The sequence below is a fragment of the Nannospalax galili genome, unplaced genomic scaffold, assembly GCF_000622305.1.
Source record: "Nannospalax galili isolate Female #2095 unplaced genomic scaffold, S.galili_v1.0 scaffold165, whole genome shotgun sequence".
Classification (NCBI taxonomy): Eukaryota; Metazoa; Chordata; class Mammalia; order Rodentia; family Spalacidae; genus Nannospalax; species Nannospalax galili.
In genome coordinates, this window is record NW_008352715.1 from 1,003,724 (window position 1) to 1,027,325 (window position 23,602).

The window sequence follows — 23,602 nt, forward strand, 5'->3', positions numbered from 1 at the left end:
TAAGGAAAACACTGTAAACATTGGAGATGAGAAAGAAAGTGTGAGCCTAACTTTAAATAATTGACTTCCCCCTAGACTACTCTTAAAATTTAAATATCTAGCATAAAATGAGATACACGAGTCTTGTATTTATGATGTTGTCATCACTTCACATCTGCATTACTAAAATTTGGCTAAATTGATTAGAAAAAGATAATCATATATCTGCTTTCTATTACATTTCCTTAAAATATGTAAATGTTTTTATTTACCTGTATGCTGTGCTGTAATAAACCATGGCAATGCTTAGTCGGGGATAATTAAGCATGGCAACATATTGGGGAGAAAGAATTTAAAGTGTTTTAGATTCATCCATATTAGTATGGGTTACATGAAATTTTCAACAGCTTCTTGAGTCAAGTGTGTTATATAGTACATGATTCCTGTGTATCCCTAACACCCAATGCCTGCTTTCATAGAAATATCCAGGAAGAAGCCATCATGGACGGGCCAACTCTAATCTCCTGACAAAGGGCAGGGAGAGTTCCATCGTGTTCTTTTAGTGTCCCAACACAGGGATATTACAGGATGTAAGAATTATTCATTCTCTCTGTCCATAAGTGATTATGTCACAGATGAAGAAGGAATATACTGTAATCCTGCAACCCTCACACACATGGGTATATTAGTATGACATCTTGGACTGCAGTCATCCTGGTCAACCATGCTTCATGTAAAGTGTATAGCCCAGTCAACACCCAGCACGTGGATTTACTACCTGGTGAACATGACTGTAGGCAGTTTCTGAGATTACAAGGTCTAAAAAGCAGTTCCCAGCTTTGAAATGTAAGCCTAGTATAAGAAAATAGAGAGAAGAGTATAGTGCCTGAAGTTGGCACCTCACCAAACCCCAAAGAGGCTATTGATCTCATTTCCAGGGGCTTATTCTCTTTTTCATTATTTTTTAAACTATAAAAATAATATTTGAATTCATATCATTGTAAGTAGCTCAGACAGTACAGAGGTATAGGGATGAAAGAGAAGACTCTTTGCACTGGCTGTCACACTCTCCCACTCCTTTCCCCAGAGGTCATGACAGTTAATTGCTTCCTAAGTGCTTGATTTTAGGGTTATGCCTAAATAATTTAATGTAATATATCCAAGTATTTTAATTATTTTATAAGAGCATTCAATCATAATTGAAAATCTCATTATATTTATCATCTCCACTTTCTATTATATGTCCCTATGGCATCCTTATTACCACTACTTATCAGTGACTCTTGAAAGGCTTGTTCAACACATCTAATCCATGAAAAACGACTCCTTCTTAACATGTAAAATGTTGCCAATGTGTATGCAATATATTCAGACTCCCTAGGTTGAAAAATCATTAAAACAAAATTTTCCAATGACATTGACAGCACCTTAAATGAATTAGTATGTTTAATCACAAAGGTATATATACATATATGAAAAGATCATAGCAGATACATGTATGAGACCAAATTGAGGCTTAAATAATGATTCATGTGAAGGTGGATTGTGAAATCACCTAAGGAAATTAACTCATCACTGTGGACCACAACCACCCATTCACTCCACCCCCAACCCTGGCACCATCACTACACAACACACACACACACACACACACACACACACACACACAACTTGGCTAGGACTTGTCAGTATCAGACTCTAGAAGCATCCCATTAAGCAGAGAAATTCACTTAAAGTAAATCTTTAAAACCTCATAGCAGTACAATTCTAAATGGGTCATCATTTGATTTTTAGATATTTATGTGTTTTGAAGAACAAATAGATTTTTTTATTCCAAATAGCTCAATTATGTTTTGATTGCAACATCAGATTTTCCAGGGATCTTGAGTCTTGAATACTGTAATCATTTATACATAAAGTTGATAATTGCTTTACAAAAATAGACACTGTTGCTGTGGTGGTTACACAGTGTAGCATGTGTAGTGTTTTCTCTTGTCCTTCATGTTTTACAATATGCTTGGCTCTGTTTTGGAAAATACATTTTTGGATTGTAGATGATAGAGGAGAAACGGCACTTGTGCCTGTGTGCTCTGGCTGAGCCAGGTCAAAGCAGGGAGTGTGCCGCTGCTCACACATCTCTCTGACCTTCAGCAGATACTTTTGCTCTGCATGCTTGACTTCATTCGCTCCTGAGCAAAGCCCTGAGAAATGAAAGAACATTCAGTCTATTTATACAGAACTTTCCCAAGGAATACATTTTTCTTAATAAAGTACAATTCATTGATGTGTCACAACTCCATTGAACAGCAAGCAGAATGGACATTTAGCCCCAGGAAAGGGCTGCTTTTCACATGGATGTAGAATTTATCCATCTCTTGTATTCATTACTTTTTTCCAGGGTAAAAATGTATTACACAGAATATTTACACATTTGCTCTGATATGTAACTCCTCAAATTTTCTTCATTCTCTCACTGAAGGAGAAAAGTGAACTCCTTGGTATTTAGAAGCCAGATCAAGAAGGCTTTAACTGATGGAACAGATGGACTATTTAAGGTACCACATCTTTGAAGTTACTATTGTGCTGGTTTAACATATATAAGCAGAAACAGGTACAGGACGACTGTTAACTCTAATCATCACTCTAGCCATCTGTGCATTACAGAACACATTGTTATTTACCACCAAGAGTTTAAGTAAGGCACAGCCCAGCTTACGAAGTCTCCTAGCTCCCACTTGTTGCCCCCCTCCACACACACACACACACACATACACACACACACACACACACACACACACACACACAAAGAAAACACTCAAAGACAGCTTATCAGATAATTTTTAATAGAGTTCTAGAAAGCACTGCACATATTCCCTAAGGGCGTCGATTGCTATCTTGGCAGAAAAATAGTTTCTCTTCCTCATATCTGTCCAGTTAAAATGTAGAGTTTCTTCTTGGTAATAAGTCAGGCAAAAATAATAACACAAGCACTAAGCATGAGGATGCAGCACCCTGTTTTCAGAGCCAGAGCAAACTGCCCAAACATCAGAGACATTCAAGGCAGCAAACCATGGCAGGCTGTCATACTTCTGCTGAGAGAAAAAGGCAGAAGCGGCCTATTAAGACCCCTAGAAAACAGGATTCTAGATCTCAAAACTTGAAAAAAAATAACATTAATCAAAATTCTGAAGCAAGCATACAAATCATTCAAGTGCCATAATTGTAGGGAAAATGGGTAAGATTGTGAGTCTTCTTTTATGAATTTCTTTATTCTCAAAAGAAGAAATAAAGGTGGCTAAGAAGCATCTCAAAAGGTGTTCAATATCATTAGTAATTAGGGAAATGTAAATTAAAACCACTTTAAGATTTTTTTTTTCAATTTTTAAAATCTTGGGGTTGGAGGTACTCAGCAGTCAAGAGCACTGGCTGCTCTCACAGAGGACCTGGGTTCAATTCCCAGCATCCATATGGCAGCTAATAAGCATCTGTAACTCCAGTTCCAGTGGAATCCAACACCCTCTTCTAACTTCTACAGGCATTGTATGACATGGGTGCACTTACATACAAGTAGGCAATACATTCATACACATAAAATAAGCATAATAAATAAAATATTTTTAATCTTATTTGTGTGTGTATATGCATGCAGGTGTACCAAGATATGCTTGTGGAAATCAGAGGACAACTTGTGGGAGTTCTTTCATTCCACTATGTAGGTCCTAGGGATCAAATTCATGTCTACTGGCTTGGCTGCAAGCTCCTTTACCCACTTAGCCATCTCTCTGGCCCTGAACTACTTTCTTGAGTATCAGATTGATATTCAGATTTAGTTCTGTGAGGCCTTTTATGGGTTTCAACTTTCTTTATTTCCCAAATGAATAGACTTGTGCTTTTTTAACAGTGGTTCTAACCATTTGCTTATCTATTCCATGAAGATGTTCCTAAATTGATTTCTCCTATAACTTAGCCAAGGCCTGGCCAAAACTTTCACGGTAGCAGGTTTAACCCTCCAATCCTTTCGAAGCCTGTTGAAGAGAATGTGCCTTAAATAGAAGTAGCATCCATAGCATGCTTTTTGTTGTTGTTTTCATTCTTGTTGTTTGTGCTTTTTTTGATACATAGTCTTGCTATGTAGTTCAGGCTGCCCTCAAACTTGTGATCCCTGTGCCTGAGCCCCCAGGGTTTTACTAGCACATCCAGGAGGTATATAATGCGATCTGCTTTAATATGTAAATGCTTACCAGTTAAATACCTAGAGTAATAACTCACAACTCAGAGGAAAAGACAAAAGACTTACTACTGCTTCTGTACCTGGCCTAGTATTGCCAGGCCTTAACTTCAACTAGTCTCATTAATCTTGGAATATCACTGTTCAATATGATCCATTAAGTGTAAAGAGGAGTTTCTTTGAAAAGCCCATCTCCCAAGTCCTTACCTTCTGTGGGTACTATTGCTGCTACCCGGTCACTGGTCATGTCTCTGTGGTCAGTACAGCTGCTGGTATCCACACCTAAGTTGGGAGAAAGATCTTTTTCCAAGCTCATGTCAGGTTATAATGCCACCCTTTGAATTCAGAGAGATTGTTGCTGTTTCAGCTGTCCACAGGCATGTGCTTTATGGTATTCGTTTTGTTTTGCTGATTTATTGGCAATATAGATGTTGGCCTTTTCCTTCTTCCATTGTCTCTAGTAATGGATACCATATCCATTCGTGAAAAGATAGATTTAGAACAAAATGTCTACAGGAAAAAAGGAAGAAAGAAAGAAAGAAAGAAAGAAAGAAAGAAAGAAAGAAAGAAAGAAAGAAAGAAAGAAAGAAAGAAAGAAAGAAAGAAAGAGCTGCCCATAGATAGGTGAGTCTTGTCTCATTATAGCTAACTATATCCAGAGGGCTGATGTCAAAAACCAGATATTCAAGTTTCCTGAGAACACAGGGCATAGTTGACTGGATAGTGTTTGTAAAATAGTTGAGCATGACTTGAGAATTCCCGTTGAGGAGAGGACTCAGTCAACATGCAAGCCTTGCAAAGTTTCTTTTGGTGTATGCCCTAAAGAGTTCTTAATTTTAAGAACAAGCTTCTGCCACCAAAGTAGAAATGTACCATAGATAAAATGTCTGAATACAGGAGTTGGAGAGAAGGCTTAGCCTCGCACCTAGTACTGTAAAAGGACCTGAACTCGATTTCCAGCACTCACATTAGGTGGCTTACAACTGCCTCTAATTCCAGCCTCAGGAAGATCCAATGCCTTTAGCTTTCCATAGGCACCTGCATTCAAGTGCACACATGCACACAAATGCTCACACGTGTGTGTACATAAGCCCATGGTTAAAAATATAAATAAATCTTTAAAAATAAAGTCTGACAAGTAAACATGTACAAGAATCTATCTCACTCTTCAACATCTGCGTGGGACAAAGGTAAATTCATATTTAGAAAGGCTTTTGCAAAATAGTTCATTTATCTAGGCTAATATTTTATAATATTTATACTTTTGTAGTCCTCAACAGTATTATAAACTTATATCAAAATTTTAAAAGATTCATGACATAGCAAATATTTGGAATTTTAGAAAGATCTTTAAAACTTGTTGGATTTTCTTCCTTCCTTTTTAAATCCCTAAGATCTAGCATGTGAACTACACATAAAATGAAATGGGGGAAAAAAAGTTGTTGAATTGCTGAAAGACTAGCACAGCGTAAAATCAGGGAAAATAGGTCAGATTATTTTTAGGAATCCATGCTACATTGCTCATCCTCTTAATAGCCTCTCTTTGATGAACAGAAACATTAACTGCATTCATATTTTACAGACAGTAAAATTTTGCTCTTCATCACCAATATTCTGAGTCTATTATTCAAAATAAAAATGTATTTAATTACATATCAAAACACGCACACACATGGTTATGGTTTCTATGGATGCTTTGATATCACCATCATGAGCCTGTACCTAAATTCTGTCTTTAAAAGGAAACAGTGCCTGGCGGGGGAGTCATGGCTTAGCAGGAAAAGTGCTTGCTGTGTAAGCAGGCAGACCAGAGTTTGGAACCCCAGAATCCATGTAAAATCCAGGTGGACTTGGTGACCTGCAAAAAATGCAGAGACATGGACTCCTTAGAGTAATCTGGTTGTTCAGACTAGCTGAGATGGCAAATTCTTGGTTCAGTGAGAGACCCTGCCTCAGTATATAAGGTAGAGAGTCATCATATCAACCTTGGGCCTCCATACACATGTGCATACAAGTACTCATGCACAAATGCACACATGTGTGCCTATATACATGCAAGCACACATACACAAATGCACACATACTGCAAACAAATATGCAAGAAAAGACGAAAGCTCCTCTATAGCTCCAGGTTCTAGAAGACGATAACAACACAGAAAATATATAACACAATATTGTTCCATGAAACAATGTGTAATTCAGAAAGGGACATTTGATGATTAATATTAATTGTGAAACTGTCAGGATCTGGAATCATGAAGAGATAAAACTCTGGGCATGTTTGTGAGGGATTATGTAGATTAGTTAGTTGAGGTGAGAAGGCTCACCCTAAATGTGGACTGAATAAAAAGGAGAAAGGCAGCTGAGCACAAGCACCCATTGATCTATTTTTTGATTGTGGACACAATGTGACCGGCTGCCTCCTGTTACTGCCGCCATGCCTTCCTGCCACCATGCCTTCCTGCCATGATGGACTGAATTCCCTGGAAATAAAAGCCAAAATAAGCCCTTCTTTCCTTAAGTTGCTTTTAGCAGGTATTTTGTTAAAGCAATGTGAGATAAGTAATTAAGACATTAAATTGATTTGGAGACCCAAACCATATGCCATGAATTCATGTAAGATGAAGACATTGACATTTGAGCCTGTGCTAAGTTGTGATTTCTAAGATGGACTTATATTACTACATGAAAGAACACTTGTTAGAAACGTGACTCCTTCTTCTTTCATGCCTGCTACAGAAATGCAGTAGATGACAGAATAGACATAATCAATTCTGAGTAGGTATTTTTAATTTCCTAATTCTAGTCTCATAAGCTAAAATTACAACTTTCAGGGTGACGAGATGGCTCAGTTGGTAACGTGCTTGCCACATAAGCATGAGAACCCCACTTGGATCCCCAGCTCCCACAAAAATAGCATGTACCTGTAATCCAAGTGCTGGAGAGGCAGAGGCAGGATGCCAGCCAATCTAGACAAACCAGTGAGCTCCAGGCTCAGTAAGAATTCCTGACTCAAAAGTTAAGGTGGAGAAACAAATTGAGGAAGAAACCTGACTTCAACCTTTAGCCTCCATATGTACATGCATATGTTCACACCTCTCATACATGAACACACATAGTCTTCCATCTTGTCCCCTCTGTTCTTTCCTAAAACCTAAATGGTGTTGTTCAAGTGCTACATGGTCAAGATTTAGTGCGAGTATGGGACATAAGAAGCAAAGCTGAGAGGAATTTCTGTGTAATCTGTCCATCTGTCTGTTAAACCTTGAGCCTTCTCTAGTTTTTCCCACCCCTCCCCCATGGAATAAAAGGATACACAAAATTTGAAGGTAACATTGATAGATGAAGAAGAGTAAAGAAGCTTGTAGAGAAAAAGAAGAAAAATTAAAAAGGGGGGATGGAGAGATGGCTCAGCTGTTAAGAACCCTGGCTTCTCTTGCAGAGGACCTGGGTTCCATTCCCAGCCCCCACGTGGCAACTAACAACCATCTGTAACTCCAGTTCCAGGGGAATCCAGTGCCCAATTCTGATGTCCACGGGCATTGCACAACACTGGTACACTTACACATATGCATGCACTCACACATATAAAATAAAAATAATAATTTTTAAAAGAAGTTTGTAGATATGCTGCTTCATTCAGAATAGTGACCCCTGAAGTAATTCAGTTACTAACAAACTCTTTCACACCACCTGTCTTGAGTTTCCTAGAGGTATTGGTAGCTGCATACAGGAATTGGTTGTTCTAGTTTGCCTTTATAGAAATTAACTGAAAATAGATGGAATAATTATAACTGAAAATCCTTATGTGACTTGATAATAACTCTAAAAATCTTCCCCCACCATATGATGTAGACCCTAATCTGGCTTATTATTTATGATGCTTTTAAACAAAGGCTATGACATAACAAGTGCCATTCTACTTCATTAGGATAAATGACCAGTTTTATTACTAGAGAAATGATAGTATTTTCTAATTAAATCATTTCAGGTTTCCTTCTAATAATTTTATTCAGGATTTGGCTCAGTCATCACCAGTATTTACATTTAGGCTTTGGACAGCATTAAAATTGGTTGTATCCCATGTAGATGGTTTAGCTTCCATGAGAATTTACCACTCTCAGATAGGCAAAATTAGATGTTACTGGCAGCAGAGGAAGGCTAAAATACTGATACTATACTAATACTTGTATATCACAGGGGAGATTAGTCTTAGAGAAGTTACAGTGATTCAAGACATCATAGCACATAATTCCCTCTGAATAACCCACATATGATTAGATTTATCACGTAGATCTGGGCATAGAGATGTAGAAGCAGTCTTTCTCATTGAGGGTGTGCTTGGTAAACCAGCTTTCTCAGAATTGAGAACTGGGAGTAGGAGACGTCTGTTTTCCAGCATTTGCCTTTGACTATGCTATAAACATTCCAACACCCCTCCCCCAACACCAAAAATTTCAAGGAACCAAATGAAATCACAGAACATAAGGTTGTGATGGGATGGGCACCAACCAGCTCTGTGAAGTCCATGCAAGCAGGCTATAGCACACATTAGTCTCTGCAGGAGCATCCCAGCTCTTTTGTGAATGCAGATGTCCTAACATCTTTTCCCTAGCTCAGCAGCAGGGATTATTACTACGAACAGGCTCTACTAGACTTCCTGTATGGAAACCTTAGAGTCTCAGAATCTGTTTCTCAGAGATACCTCTTTGACAAGGAGAAATGGAAACTAAGTACACTGTTATTGAAATTTAGAGTTTAGGAGGCTTTCTGTTCTCTCATCTAAATGAGATCAACGTTTCCCTCTACCTGGTTTCATACTGAGTCAAAGAATTTATCCCGTTAGTAAATAGACAACTGAGCAGTACTTTTTGCTTTGTTCCATTGGTCTCTTTCCATGTCCTTTATCTCAAAAAGACTCTACAAAACTGTGATCTATGGAGCTGGAGAGATGGCGCATGGTTAAGAGTACTGACTGCTCTTGCAGAGGTTCTGTGTCCCGTTTCCAGCACCCACATGGCAGCTAACAACTGTCTGTAACTCCAATTCCAGGGGATCCGACAGCCTCTTCTGGCCTCCTTGGGCATTGCATGATATGGGTGCACTTACATCATGTAGGCCTAGCACTCATGCACATAAAATAAAAAGTAAAAATAAAATGATCCTGTGTGGCCAGATGTTGGGATTAGAGATTCATATGCAGTCCTTTGTTATCACAGAGGGGGGTACAAAACTACAGAGACTACATGTTATGTCCAAATTATTACTCTTCTTTATCCTAGTATGTCAGCAAGAGTCTCCCTTAGCTAACAGATGTAAATATGCTCACAGGACAAATTGATTTCTAATGCATAATAGGTATAATTAGCATCGGCAAAATTTCTTTTTGCCAAGAGAAACTAAAAGGAAGGGACAATACTGATAAAATGTAATAGGATAATGCTCTAGAAGAGCTACAGTTTTTGTGTCTGATAAAATTGTTAAAATGTGGGCAACAAATGATGAGTCTAAGCTATTTTCCTATAAAAACACAACAATTTATGTAGCAAGTTTTCAAGTATCTGCCCAAAGAGAAATAGCAATAATGACAGTTATCCAAAAGAGTGACCGCAGAGCAAATTCATTTATATTTGACTTTGAAATATTGTTTTGTATTCTAAATCCAACAGTTGAATGTGAATATATTTTAAATTCTAACTTAAATACTAAAATTATACTTGAGAAATCAATCTATAAAACATGCTTTATATTTTTCCTCTTGTGCTATAAAACATGTTCCTGTGTTCTGTATTATTGTTGCTGCAAATAGACGTCATTTTCTTTTGGAATAATGTTAAATTCAATCTAAAGCAAAGAAATTTACATCTGTATATTTCCCACTTTCTACTTGCTTGGCATTGATAAAATTAATTATTATGGTTAAAAGGACCCCCCCATACACACACATTTTTCCCTTTCCTTATATGGCTAATTTTAATTCATTTTAATGTGTCAGAAAAAAATCATCTACAGCCTTTAATCCCAGCACTATGGCGGCAGAATGAGATGGACCTCTGTGAATTCAAGGCCAGCCTGGTCTATGTAGCAAGCTCTAGGTCAGCCAGGGCTACATAGTAAGACACTGTCAAGACATATATTACTGTAATAGAATGGATATTCAAAACTACAAATTATGTCTACATAAGGTTTGAAATATTTAAACTACAATAACTATCACAAAAGTTGAATTAACAACATACAAATGTTCTACATTATTGTTGTGGTTAGTTTGGTTATTTTTACTCAGTAATTGCTGTGCTAAAAAATAATAGTATTTGGTATAGAGAATCCCTTGTGGTTTTATTTATTAGCATCACTTCCTTTACCCTTACTTCCTCTATTTTCTACATTCAATGTTTTCATGAAACATTCCATATTAATGTTGAATACACTTCAATGTTTATATTTAGATCTTTCTTTGCACAGAAACTTTTACAAAAGCAAGAGAAAGCATTCAGTAGGCTATAGAAAAATCCTCCAGGTGTTATTAAACTCAACATTCAATACCTATTTAAGTTATTAATAGCTATGTCCATAGAAATGATTTTACCAACACTGTGCAAATAACCTATTAAGAATTATAGAATTTTAAGTTAACATTCACATAGCCTAAAAACTGACTACACGGTCTTTTGTTTGTTCTTAATCACTTGGAACAATCCCATTTCAGAATAATATAGATTTTCATGAAGTAAGATATTACCAACTATTATAATGAGTTAGATTGCTTACCATAGGATTTCTTTGCTTTGGTATTTAACTTGGTAAGTATTTGGTGTCTGACTAAATTTCATTTGCTATCCTTTGGCCACCTGAAGTGTGCCTTCAGCTGGACACTGACAACACTCAGTGGGATAAGCAATGGCAGACTGAGTAGACCCAGATTCAAACGCTGGCTCCACTAAATACCATTGCACAAGACACTTTTCTCAAGGTTTTTTTTTTTTTTTTTTTTTTTTTTTTTTTTTTTGGTCTTTTTGAGACAGGGTCTCCCTGTAGCTCCAGCTGTCCTGGAACTCAGTATGCGCACCAAGCTACCAAGCTGGCCTTGAAACCACAGAGATCCACCTACCTCTGCCTCCGAAGTGCTGGGATTAAAGGCATGCGCCACCACGCCCCGCTAAGGTTATCTTTTATACAACAGTAAAGAATAAATAGTATGAAAAAGAGGACTGTGGTGATGCTGATGATAATAATTGTAAGTACATTCATATATAATAAGCCTTCAGGATATATTAGCTATTGTTATAAATACTAGTTAGCATTTGTTATTATAAATATAACAAATATGTATACTTACCTTGTACAAACACCTTTCTAAACATTTTCTATATGTGAATTCATTTGAACTTCAGTACAACCCTGTGATTCAGACATTACTGCTTTTCCTATTTTGCATTTGGGACCTAAAGAGATTTTGTTACATCTAAACCCAACTTAAACACATCTTTCACACAAAAGTGAGTCATTTAAAGAGAGCAGCCTTGTACATGACCAACTTGAACCAGGGTAAGACTCCCGGAAGGGGGTCCCCCTTATATCTCTGTCCATACCACACTGCCACTCCTCAGAGTTGGCTTCATTCCTTCATCACTGTACACACAGATGTCCATGATCAGAGTTGTGCTTCAGATATGGGGCAATCTCAGTTTAGTCACTTTCTCAGTACTCCTTTCAAAGTACAAAGGGTAAGAGTAGAACACCACGCCATCATGAAGTTGCAGACACAGCTTGATAGTCAAGAATCAGATTAATAGAAGGAGCTTCTGATTAGCCTTCAACAAATTATTTAAACAGGACTGGCTGGTCTTAGAGTGGTCCTGAGTGAAAGTGAAGGCCCTCCTGAAAGGGAAGACACTCCTGTCTAACACGTTGGCTGTGCCACTAATTAACTGGCTGTCCTTGCTTAAGGGTTATCCCCTCTCAGGGGTCTAATCCCTTTTGCCTAACCTACATAAAGTTGTGTTTTTTGAATTAAATCCTCAAATGTAAAACTCACAAAATTCTAAATCAAATGCATATTTCTTTATAGCTGTTGTTTTTAATCAATTTTTATGGGTATGAGTGCTTTTTTGCCTGAATGAATGTAAGTATACCCATGTGTGCAATGCCTGCTGAGGGCAGAGGAGGGTATCAGATCCTTTGGAACTGGGGTCATAGACATGTATTAGTGGGTGTTGGGAACCAAACCCAGGCCCTCTACAAGAGCAGCTCATGCTGTTAACCACTGAGCCATCTCTCCAGACCCACATATTTCTGGGTTTTTTTTTTTTGTTTTTTTTGTTTTTTTTGTTTTGTTTTTGTTTTTTTGAAAATCTGATGGCACTATTGGGACTGTGTTTCCTTAGCATCAGTGACAACCATGGCTAAGCCTCCAAGAGGTCATCTACTTACGAGACCACTACTGCCCCTGCAGTTCCTTATCACCTCACACCCAGGCTGTTTCTCCTGTATCCTTCTTGCCTGGCCTTACATGCATCTGGGTTTGCAGTCCTAGAACTAGCTCAAACTCCCATTTACTTAGTCTCTTAAAAATATCAAAGAACTTTTATTCAAAGGTTGCCTACATACCATTCAACCACATAGAAATCTTTTTATTTTTTATCAAAGAATTCTATCTTAATTGCTCCAAAATTCAATTTACTTCCACTTTTCTAAAGTTTTCCCTCTTCTTGGTGTCCACTTAGGATTCTGCAATATGCTGAGCAGTAGCTTCTCCTGAAATGAGTCGCTCAAATGTCCTCAAACCAATGGAGACCATGCTAGATGCTCTGTGCCTATAGTGAGAAGAAGGAATACACAGCACGCTTGGTTCAGCAGGTAGGAGAGGTGCTTGCTTACTGCTCTCTTGTGTAGCTTGTCACTGAGGAAAATAAGTGCAGCTAGAAGATAAGAAGTTCACAACTGGGTGTGGTGACGCACGCCTTTAATCCCAGCACTTGGGAGGCAGAGGCAGGTGGAGCTCTGTGAGTTCAAGGCCAGCCTGGTCTACAAAGCGAGTTCCACGCTAACTGGGGCTACGGGGAGATCCTGTCTTCAAAAAGACAAAAAAAAAGTTCACATCCAAAGATGAGTGAGCAAAGCAAGAAATGTTGAGCTTCTTTTATTAGTTTTTATGTGTTACAGTATGTAAAATATCCTTGTCTTAAAAGCCTTAGTCCTCTGACAAGAGAAAAAAATCATAGCTTAATAAAAGTGACTTATAAAATCATATTTACAAATATCTTTGACACTTTAAACTGATTTTAGCAATGACCTCCTTTAAGATGCACCATTTGGGACTAAAGATTTGCTTCAGGCTGTGTGCTTTGGTGCATGCCTTTAATCTCAGCACTCAGGAGGCAGAGGCAGGCAGAGGCAGGCAGATGTCTGTGAGTTCTGGTTTGCATAGTGAGTTCCAGGCCAGCTGGGGCTGCAGGGAGACCCTGCCTGAAAAAAAAAAATTGCTTCAGGTAACCTGAAACAAATTAATTTCTACTTAAAATCCATTCCTCCAAGACCATTGCTAATTGGTTCTTGCACCTTGTCCTACAAGGCAAATTGTACTTCAATCATTTCTAATTTCAATTGAACATAAGAATTTTGTACAGAAAAAAATGTTGATATAGTTATTTAAAAGCACCTCAAAATAGAAAATAATTATTAAAATGTTTCTCCTGAAGGTACTGAAAAGGTACACAAATAGAATACTCCTTTATATGTGTTTTGACCTAAATACCATAAGTCAGTATGAAGAGTTGCAAACTTCCCACAGTGTGCTTTGAGAAAGGAACCCAGTCCCAGCAAGAAGGAACCGGTCCTACTTTATTCTCACCCACCAACCTCCTGTAACTCAGGGTTGATCCTGTGTCCTATCTAGTTTCTTCCTCTATGAAATAGCCAGTTATCTCCAAGTGACTTCTCATGCTTTCTAAACGCCCACTGGACCGTGAGGGCCAGCTGCCAGTGCAGTATGGGAGACAGCTCGAGTTATTTCCCAGCAAGCTAATGTTCCAAAAGCAAACTCAGCAAAATGCCAATACATTTGATCATTTTTCTTTTCCATTATTTTCAATGATTTGTGTCAGATATATTAGTTGTCTCTACCTTTTCTGAGTCCTGTGGTACTTTAGTGGGTTGTTTTTGACCCTTTGCATTATGACAGCATCCCAAGGAATGCTTCATCTGCCTCTGCCTGTGCCCTCTCATCACATGGCCAGAAGCTGACAGATAAGACACAGTGGAATAGAATCAGCACAGAGTCTTAAGGATGGATACAGACTGACAGCCATGCTGTTACAGCCATAGGATTCTCCAAATTCAAGCCAATGTATTCAGTATTTAAATACAGACAGATTGAGCATAGAATCAGAATGCCAGCATGGCCCTTCCTTGAGAGATCTAAGAGCCCAATGGAGAAAACAAACTGAAAACAAAACTAAAACTAAACAAGCAACGCAGCCACTAACTGACAAACTCTGTGAGTAGAGTCCCCAGGCTGTGAATGGGTGGGTCATGCTGTAGGAAGAAGTATCCAGGGGAGCTATGAAAGCTGTTCCCATGTGTTCCCACCACACTTTCCACAGACATCACAATTGCTCTTGCAAGAGCCTCCAGCTCTCATTCCCTGTGACACTCTTGATGGTGAGATGGCTCAAGATGGGGCTGCTCCATCACCTGGAGCCTTTGTTCCTATAAAGCTCCCCACCTCTCCCAGAAACCCACCGTGAACATGAAGCCTGAGCAGGTATACCAAACCAAGGGTCCAGGAGCTTGTGTTAATATGGTAGAACTGCCCTAACTGTTCCAAGAGGTATCTGGGAAAGGCAGGAAGGATGTTTTCAAGAGGTTCTAAGACAAGCTTTCATCCTGGATGGCGCACAGCACTGAAAGAAGACAGATATGGCTAGATTATAGTAAATGAGGAAAAAGTAGCAATCTTCTGTGATTTTTCCAGTCCAGGCTGCCTGGATCCTAGGCTCCTCTGATGTTTATATTCCCAGCAAAACCTTAAACAGATTAAGTAGCTTGACGGAAAATCTTTTGATTTGTTTACAGAAATCAAAATCTCATATTTTGTCTCATGCCTCTGAATTACGATGGTTTTATCAAGAACTTTGCATGTGGGCCATTGATATGATAATGAATCCTAATGCCTGTTCAGGAGCTAAGGACCTCTATCTTTTCAGCCCACACTGAGCTGCACTCAGTATGTGGGCCATTCATACCTGAGCTGTAGACTTGGATGGGCAGCCCACAGCATTTTCAATGGGTATATGTAACACTGTACAGTTTTTGAGCTCCTGGCTTTTCATACCAGTTCCTTATATTCTGCCAACAAAATATAAGGAAAGTAGATATGTGGCAAAGATTTTTTGCACTTAATGTCTTCTTTGGCAACAAAACACCCACAACCATCACCCCAGCAAAAAGTATATTGCATGATATGCAGTTTATTCTCTTTGGAAGAAAAGAGCCCAGTCAGCCGTCCTCAGATTAGAGAGCCTAGGTACTTCTTCATCCTTGACACTGCTCAAATAGAGCCACTGATGTGATAACTGGCTTTACTGAGCTCTGGGAGGGTTAGAGGAAGTACATTCATCTGATATTGCGGTCATTCTTGTACAGTTCTTAAAGTCTTAAAGATTTTTATCTGAGGTGAATGAAATCTTGATAGGAAAAGAAAGGAAGGATTAGAGAAGGGAATATACTCAAAATTAAAATTTGGTTTTTAATATAGTTTCAACTCTGTGCTAGGTGCTTTCCTAGGCATTAGCATCCTTATAGGATGCAAGAAATGGCTCGTAGAGGTCATAATTACTAAGCCACTCACTGAGTAGAAGACCACAGAAGGAACGGACTCTTCTTTGTAAGGTTTTACTCTTCGCCCTCTACTACTTAGACTACAGTGTAAAAGTCTTCTGCACCATCACCACAGTCAAGTAGAAGATGGTTAACTCTAGCATTTCTGAAATCTCCAAAGTTTTCATCTGAAAGATAAATGCTAAAGGGCTATTGATCTATGACATATATAGATTTAGCAATGCACCTAAATAAAGCTGGTTAGCAATAAGCAGTGCTCTGCTAATTGCATATCTTCCCTTTGTTCAGCCTCATCCTCTATAATTAGCACAGTCTTGAAAATAGAAATTGTCTATGATATGAAAATCCTTACACAGCACATCCTCTAATTATTTCATATCTTCACATTAGGGACCAAGATACTTGTGGTGAAGGGTTGGATTCTATTTGTTATTTAATTACTTGTAGAAGAACAGGAAAACCAAGACAAAGAGATTATTAAAATAATTTCTACTTGACTCTGTGACACATATTCATACTTTTTATTGTCTTTTCCCCTCCCCACTCCCCCCATCCCCACGCCACCGTCCCCACCCCCCATCCCCACTTCCTCTGACCCTACTTCTGCTGTCTCTACTCCCCCTGTCCCCACCCCCCGATCTCTACTACCACCTGGTCTCAGACTCATCTCTCTAGGCACCAGACTCAGTTATACCTGTTGCAAGTTCTCCTTTTTTACCTAGGTCTTCCCTGTCTTCCCTGACTCACACAGACCTTTCAGATGACCTCAGCTAACTCAAGCCTCCCTCTTTCTATCTCCCAGGACACTATATACTAATACTATGCATTCCTTTCCCTTGCATGGTAAGGATGGATTAGAGCAAAGAATACTGGTAATTCACCAAATGCAATTTCTCATTTTTCTCTTCTTGGATATACAAATAGCATTTTCTTGCTGTCCTTATAGTTGGACATAAATGCATAATGAATTTCTAGCAAGGAGAAGTAAGTGTGATAGGCTTGCCTCTCCCATGCCTTCTTCTGTTTCTGCCATCAGTAAAAGAACTCAGGAGACAGGTCCAGGCAGCCCCAGCAGGGAGGAAGCTGGGCTCCCGAATCACCACAGTGAAAGCTGTCTGAACAAGCAGCAAAGTCACATTAGGCCATTACACAAGTAAAAAATAGCCCTCTTGTGTTAAGGCTCAGAAATTCAGGGTTTCTCTGTTACAGATGCAAGAGTAAACTTACTTATACAAGATGCACGTGACAGTGTCAGTGGGGTTCCCTCATTTCAGAAACCCCAGAAGTGTTAAAACTATAAAATAAAAAAAGTGATAAATAAAAATCACGCTTAACTGAGTTAAATTAAACTGAATTGCTGCCTCATTTGTAAATGGAGCAGATGGTCATCAAAATAAAGAGTGGAGGGTGCTCAAAAGCATCTCAAGAACTGGGAATGCCATTTTCTCATTTGCCAGCATCTGTCTAGACTTTGTCAACAATCTCATAGGTGACTAATTTGGATCTGAGGACAAAAGGAATACCCAGTTAGTTTCCATATTAAAATGCAACCTACTTCATTACTCATGCAAATACTCATTATTTCAATCAGCAAGTGCATATTGGACATATTGTACATGCCAGGCTGGCTTCTAACAGGGCTGATCAAGAACAGATCTGGCTCCTGCTTACTCCAAGTTCAAAGTCCTATGGGAGAGACAAGGATTCAGAATTAAATTATCACACAACTGAACATGCACTGGGCTGATGGCCCAGGTTCTTGAGATACTCCTATAAAATAAGAATACTATTTCCTCACTCTTAGATCTTGTTGAAAATTCAATTAGATGAGATTTAAATGTAATGACTATAAAATATTTATCACTGAGGTTGATACTTGAACTTGACCAACATTCTATAAATTGTATGCTGGTGTTCATATTAATTTCAATAAATATTGTGAGCTTGCAAGATAAAGACATATGATTAGTGTGATAGAAGGGTATGTGGAACATGGAAGTCTCCCCCAAAAGTGAACCTTGATGTGGTAATTGAGAAGGAAGGAAGAATGTTCCTGATTTTTAACAAAATTTAAAGAATAGCACATGGAAGGGATCTATGTAGAAGGAAGCACTTTGAGAAACTGAAGAAAATATGTCAAGGTAGCTAGAGTGTAGAAGACAGCAAGAAGGACACTACTAGAAGAGGTCAGCCCCTGAAGCCCTGGGATCCACTATGCAGTCTTGATAAGAACTGAGTGTTTCCAGCAGGTAGTGTACCAAATGATTGATCAACTTTGCAGTTTAGGAAGATCACTGTGACTGTAGGGCAGAGAAAGGGCAGTGAGCCTAAGGTGTCAAGGTAGCAGGTGCCCATAGCTTGAGTCAGACAGGTTGTAGCTCCAGAGAGAAGTAAATGAAAGGGAATGTCTGAAGTGACCTTGGCTGGTCATGTTGACAAATTAGGGACTCAGTGAGGAGCAGAGTGGTTAAGAGCACTTCCAGTCTTTCAGACACACAGAAGGATATTTAAGAGACAAGGAAGCCTGAAGAGAACCAGCACCATGAACCTGCGTTTGTGCATGTTTCATTCAGGTAACCCTCAGACATGCCAGTGTACACTCAAGTACACAACTAGATATATGAGCCTGGAACTTCTTAGATGCTTCTGAGCTAGAGTGTGAACTCAAGAGTTATTTGCATCCAGATGGTAACTTAGGAATGGGCAGCAAATTTTTGCTTAGAAACAAGCAAAAATGAGAAAAAGGAAGCCCTGGGACTTAGCCTTAAGGAATTTGTTGGCAAAGGAGGTTGTCTGAGTCTTGGTGTTCCAGAAAAACAGAACCAATGGGGGAAGGGCAGAGTTGAAGAGATTCGTCTTAAAGAATTGCCTTCTGTAACTGTGGTACTTTAGTGAGTACAACATCTGATGGAGGAGCCCAAGGAAGCTAGAGACAGAGGATAGGGTTACCCTGCGAGTCCAAAGACACACAGCTGGCAAACCAGGAGGAGCTGACGTTGCAGCTGAAGCAAAAGCTGTTTTCTGGAAAATTCTCTCTTGCATTTTGCTTTATTCAGGCCTTCAGTTGATTGGTTGAGGCTCACCCTTATGATAGGGCAATCTACCTACACTTGTCTGATCTATACATAAATTTGTCCAAAAACTCCCTCACAGAAAATTTCAGAATAAAGCTTTATCAAATACCTGAGTACTGTGGACCAGATTGATTCAGAAAATTCACCATCAGAGAGACATCAAAGGAAAGCCAGGAAGAGTGACTGCAGCCCAACTGATATGGCAGTGCCAGCGATGCAGCCTATATTATGGTTAACACTGTAGGCCCCAGGGTTGTACAGCCTGGGTTTCTATTATAACTTATTCATTTATCTGCCTGTGACCCTAGGTAAATAGTTCAACAACTTCACATCTTGTCTTTAAAACAGAGATGGAGTTACTTACTTCTGACAATCATAAGTTTATAATATAAACTATAACATTAGTTAATAAATATGAAAAGCTTAGCATAGTAAGTGCTCAATAAATTCTAGCTCATAAGATAGACACAGACTTCTCAAAAATAGATTTTTAAATCATATATAATAAAAATAATAGACACAGACTCATCACAGTTCAGGTCCATCTGCAACAGCAAGGAGATAGGGGACACACTTAATGGTAAGTAATTTCCGATAACGATCTGAGCTACAAAAAGAGCAAGTGCTCTACTTGCAGTGATTTAGGGAACAGTTAAGTTCATATAATGAATTAATCCTTTATTCTTTCCTAATAAAACCCTAAAGGACTCCCCGTTGGGATACAGATGTCCCTGGGCCTGTAATCTTGGCTATTTAAGAAGCTGAGGCAGAAGGATCACAAATTCAGTGCTACCCTGGGTAACTTAGTGAGACCTTGTCTTAAAAAATAAGGTGAGGATTGGAGATGTAGCTCAGTGGTAGAATGCCTGCCTGACATGTGTTAAGTTCAATCCCCAGAAACAAATGAAAAGAATGAAAAGTACAGGTGCAGAGGGGAGGAAGGAAGTGGGGAGGGGGGGAAGATACAAGTATTACCTGAGAGCCATCAGTACTGAGGTACTAGCCTCTGGTAGTTATGTGGACTTCTTTTCAAATGAACAACTCAGGTTCAAATGCAGCAAAGCCCTCCCTGTCTTGAAACTTAAAACAGGCCTGGAGAGTCTCCTGGTAGCTAGGGCAGAATGGGGGAGGAAAAAGGTAGACAGGAAGGTCAGGGAAGGCCCAGGGAGGGTAGAAGGACTGTAGGTACCCTGAAGTCACTTCATCCATGATGGACGCTCCACCATGCCTCCTGCCACCAACATAGTGCACTTGAAAGAGTTTCCTAATCTTTCATCTGCTTGTTTTTAATAAGCATTACTTTTAAGGGTTGCTTTATTTCCCTACAGTGAGCCAAAGTAATGTGTCCAGAGAGAATTCTCTTGCTAGACTCCACCCTTCGCTCCAGAGAATTCCCTCTTCTGAGTCTGTCCAGGGCTTATAGAGGGACTTGGAGCCATGGAGCTTGAGTCTGCTCTCTAATTGCTCCAGGCACTGAAAAGGATGTTCGGCAAACTTTCCAGCTGAGCATTCAATATCTACTGTAAAGTTGGAAGATTATTTTGCTTTTTAAATTAAATACTCATAAAGAGTTTGGACCATGGCAAAATAAGAGTTAACGTTTGTTCTCTGTGGCTTTCCTTTCAGTTCCATAGACTAAAACCTTAATTATGCATCATTTTCCCTCACTCAGTTTATGGACTGCAGTCACCCAATTTCCCTCAAGGTAGGCTTTCTGACATTTTTCACCAAGTAGAGGAACAGGCTCTATATGCATTTGGCTTCCATATTTCCTAAGCACATGTTCCAACTGACTTGAGTTGGCCTGGATCACACAATGGGAATGGTTTGGTCACCTGCCCCCAGTTTCTGTGCTCACTGCATTTGGCCCCTGTGTGTATATTAACACCTGGTCATGCTTCCTCCATGCCTCCAGCGCCCAAGAAAGATGAGCAGGCAGAAAGCACAGGTACGTGGGCCTTTGGTTGTGATGGATCTCTTCTTCCAGGACAGTTCTCCAGGCTGCTGAGCCAGTGCCAGATGCAGAGAGATAATGAGAGACACTTAGACTCAGTCCCCAGGCTCTGCAAACAGATCAGGGATTCAGCAAAATATTGGCCTTGTTAAACCCTAAAGTGACCTCTGAAGCTCAAGCCCTCAAGAGAACTGAAGAAAATGCTGAGGAGACAGCCTGCCAGGGACGGGGTAATGGGAGGGCAATGATGGGTAGGCAGCTACTACTGAAGGCCAAAGGAGGGACAAAGGTCAAGGACGGGGTGAGAGGCACAAGCTTGTGTGAAACATAAGAATATTTGAAAGTAAAACAGTTTTCACTGTGATCTACCAAATGTCCTTTGTAATAAATCAAACTTCCTGTTCTATGGCAGAGCAGTCCAGGCCCTAAGAATGCCATTGTGGCAGAATGTAGGGGTTCAGTAAACACCAGCGCCGATGCTGCCTTTTCCATGACTCCTGTGTCCACAGACCAAGTTTATGGCTCAGTCCAACCCTGCAGGGCTGGGGTGGGAAACCGGGCTCCAGAGAATAAATGTGAAGGACAGTCAGGTGCCACTTTCAAGACAGCCCATTTCCATTTTGCTACAAAAAGGAAAGCTGATTGTAGTTGTTTTGGCTCCTGAAGGCTGAGAACACAGTCTGTGGAAAGCTGACAGGATCCTTACCTTTGTGTCACTGGCATCAGGCCCTCAGAGTCTCCCTGACTGGGGAACTGGATTGTTCCAGACTGGTGCCTGGACGAGACTCACTGAGCAACATGAAGGTGAGCAATTAGCAAAAGAGGTCTGAGGAAGGGAAGCCCTACAAGTTCTCTGCATTGTCAGCCCACCCTCCCTCTGGCCTTTGTAGTAAGGCTGCAGCCTAGCAGTTTACTATTCCTCCCCAAACTATGCCTCAGCCTCTAAAATACTGGATTAGAAGCCATACTATCCCACAATTTCTGGATTTGACATGTTGAAAAAGCACCAAGGGAAGTTGGTCATTGGGTTAGGATTGGACACATCACAGTATGCTTTCCTGAGACTTTGTGACAGTTACTCTCAGCATATGTCACTAGCTCTGGAGACACTGCTGGAGGGGCTGGAGAGAAAGACCCAGAAGTCCAGTACAGAGTTCAGCAGGTAGCAAACCTGTCACAGCTAAAATTATTACCCCTTCCATGCTCTCTTGGGGCAGGAGGTTCTAAGCTCTCTAACAACACTGAGAATAAGTATGAATTTTTTCCCATACAACAAATATTTATTCAGCTAAGGTCTCAAGTTCCTGTCTATTCTGTGAACGCTGTGATGCACCTATGATTCCCAGCACCCAAGCTCAGAACCTGAAAAGAGACCAGAACTCTGCAGATGCTGGGCAGGTAAGTTATCATAGACCCACAGTCCCCAGACATGGGAAAGGCCTTCTAGTAGAAAGTAGTCAGCAAATCTGTCATGACTTGAACCTACCTGCTACCCCACAAATGGCATTTGAAATCATTCCTAATAGCCCAGAATATTCCTCTTACTCTAGTGAAATGAGCCTAACACTTGATGAACTGCCTCATGAATTAATGAGTACCACAGCACAGAATGCATTCTGCGGGCTTTTGAAATAGGCAGAAATCTGATCAGGAGAGGCCACTTGGTTCATAAGCTCTACCAGAGTGATTGGCAATCTCTTTCCTGCTATATGCTACATCAGAACTGAGTGCCTCAGTTGCATAGTCCAACATATCTGTGTCTTTTCTTTGTCTATTAGGAAAGTGAATCAGCAGACAAGTATGCAAAACTGTTCATTTTACAAAGACAAACTTCAGTCTCTTCTAGTTTTGAAAATCCTGGTCCTGCTAACAGAGATCCTTCTCAAATGATTCCTATGTGCTATGCATTGTGCTGTATGTAAGCATTACATATTTGATTGTACATGAACTACAAATAACTGCTTGTGGTTGGTTCCATCAGACCTTCATTTTGCAGATTAGAAAACTGAGACCTCACACTAAAATTGGGATTTTTCCATTAACAACATGTTTAAGTCTCAGCATCTAGTAACTACCATCACAAATTGTTATATCCCTCAAAACTGACTGGAATAATTTGTAAATTATAACACGGAGAACCTTTTCTCACAAAACCAGTGCTGTTTCTAGCAAAGACAGATTTTGCTCCTTGGTTCCAACTCAATTCTCCTATCACCGATTTGACTCACTTTAAGTTTTGAAAAACAACAAGACAATATTTTTTACTATCTGTTATGTTCTACTCACCATGTCAGACATTTTAAATAAATTATTTTAGTAGTAGCAGCCATCTAAAGTATTAGATATGATGTTTAGAGCAGGACAGAAAGTGGGGGCCAAGACTCCTTTTATGTACTAGTTTCAACTTGCAGACACCCACCAGGTGCCTCTTCACTCTTTCCCCACCCTTGCAGGTCTTATTCAGCACCTGTCTTGCTCCCATCATCCCTGGCTTTCCCATCAGCTGAGACTCAGGCTATAGTTTAC

General features: G+C 39.6%; 1 protein-coding gene across 5 annotated transcripts in view; it reads left to right on the forward strand.

Annotated features, from left to right (window-relative positions):
• The window catches only part of B3galt1 (beta-1,3-galactosyltransferase 1), a 580,596-nt gene that overhangs the window by 520,882 nt on the left and 36,112 nt on the right, over positions 1–23,602 (forward strand). Inside the window, exons 5-8 of one of the 5 annotated variants that reach the window (XM_029554479.1) lie at positions 12,934–13,066; positions 21,038–21,070; positions 21,743–21,880; positions 22,365–22,474. The exons of 2 other annotated variants lie outside the window; for them this stretch is intronic. The gene's annotated coding sequence lies outside the window, so the exon portion shown is untranslated. Of the gene's footprint in view, positions 1–2,463; positions 2,535–12,933; positions 13,067–21,037; positions 21,071–21,742; positions 21,881–22,364; positions 22,475–23,602 lie in introns of those variants that run through there. 2 more of the 5 variants (XM_029554481.1, XM_029554480.1) reach the window with 2 other exon arrangements.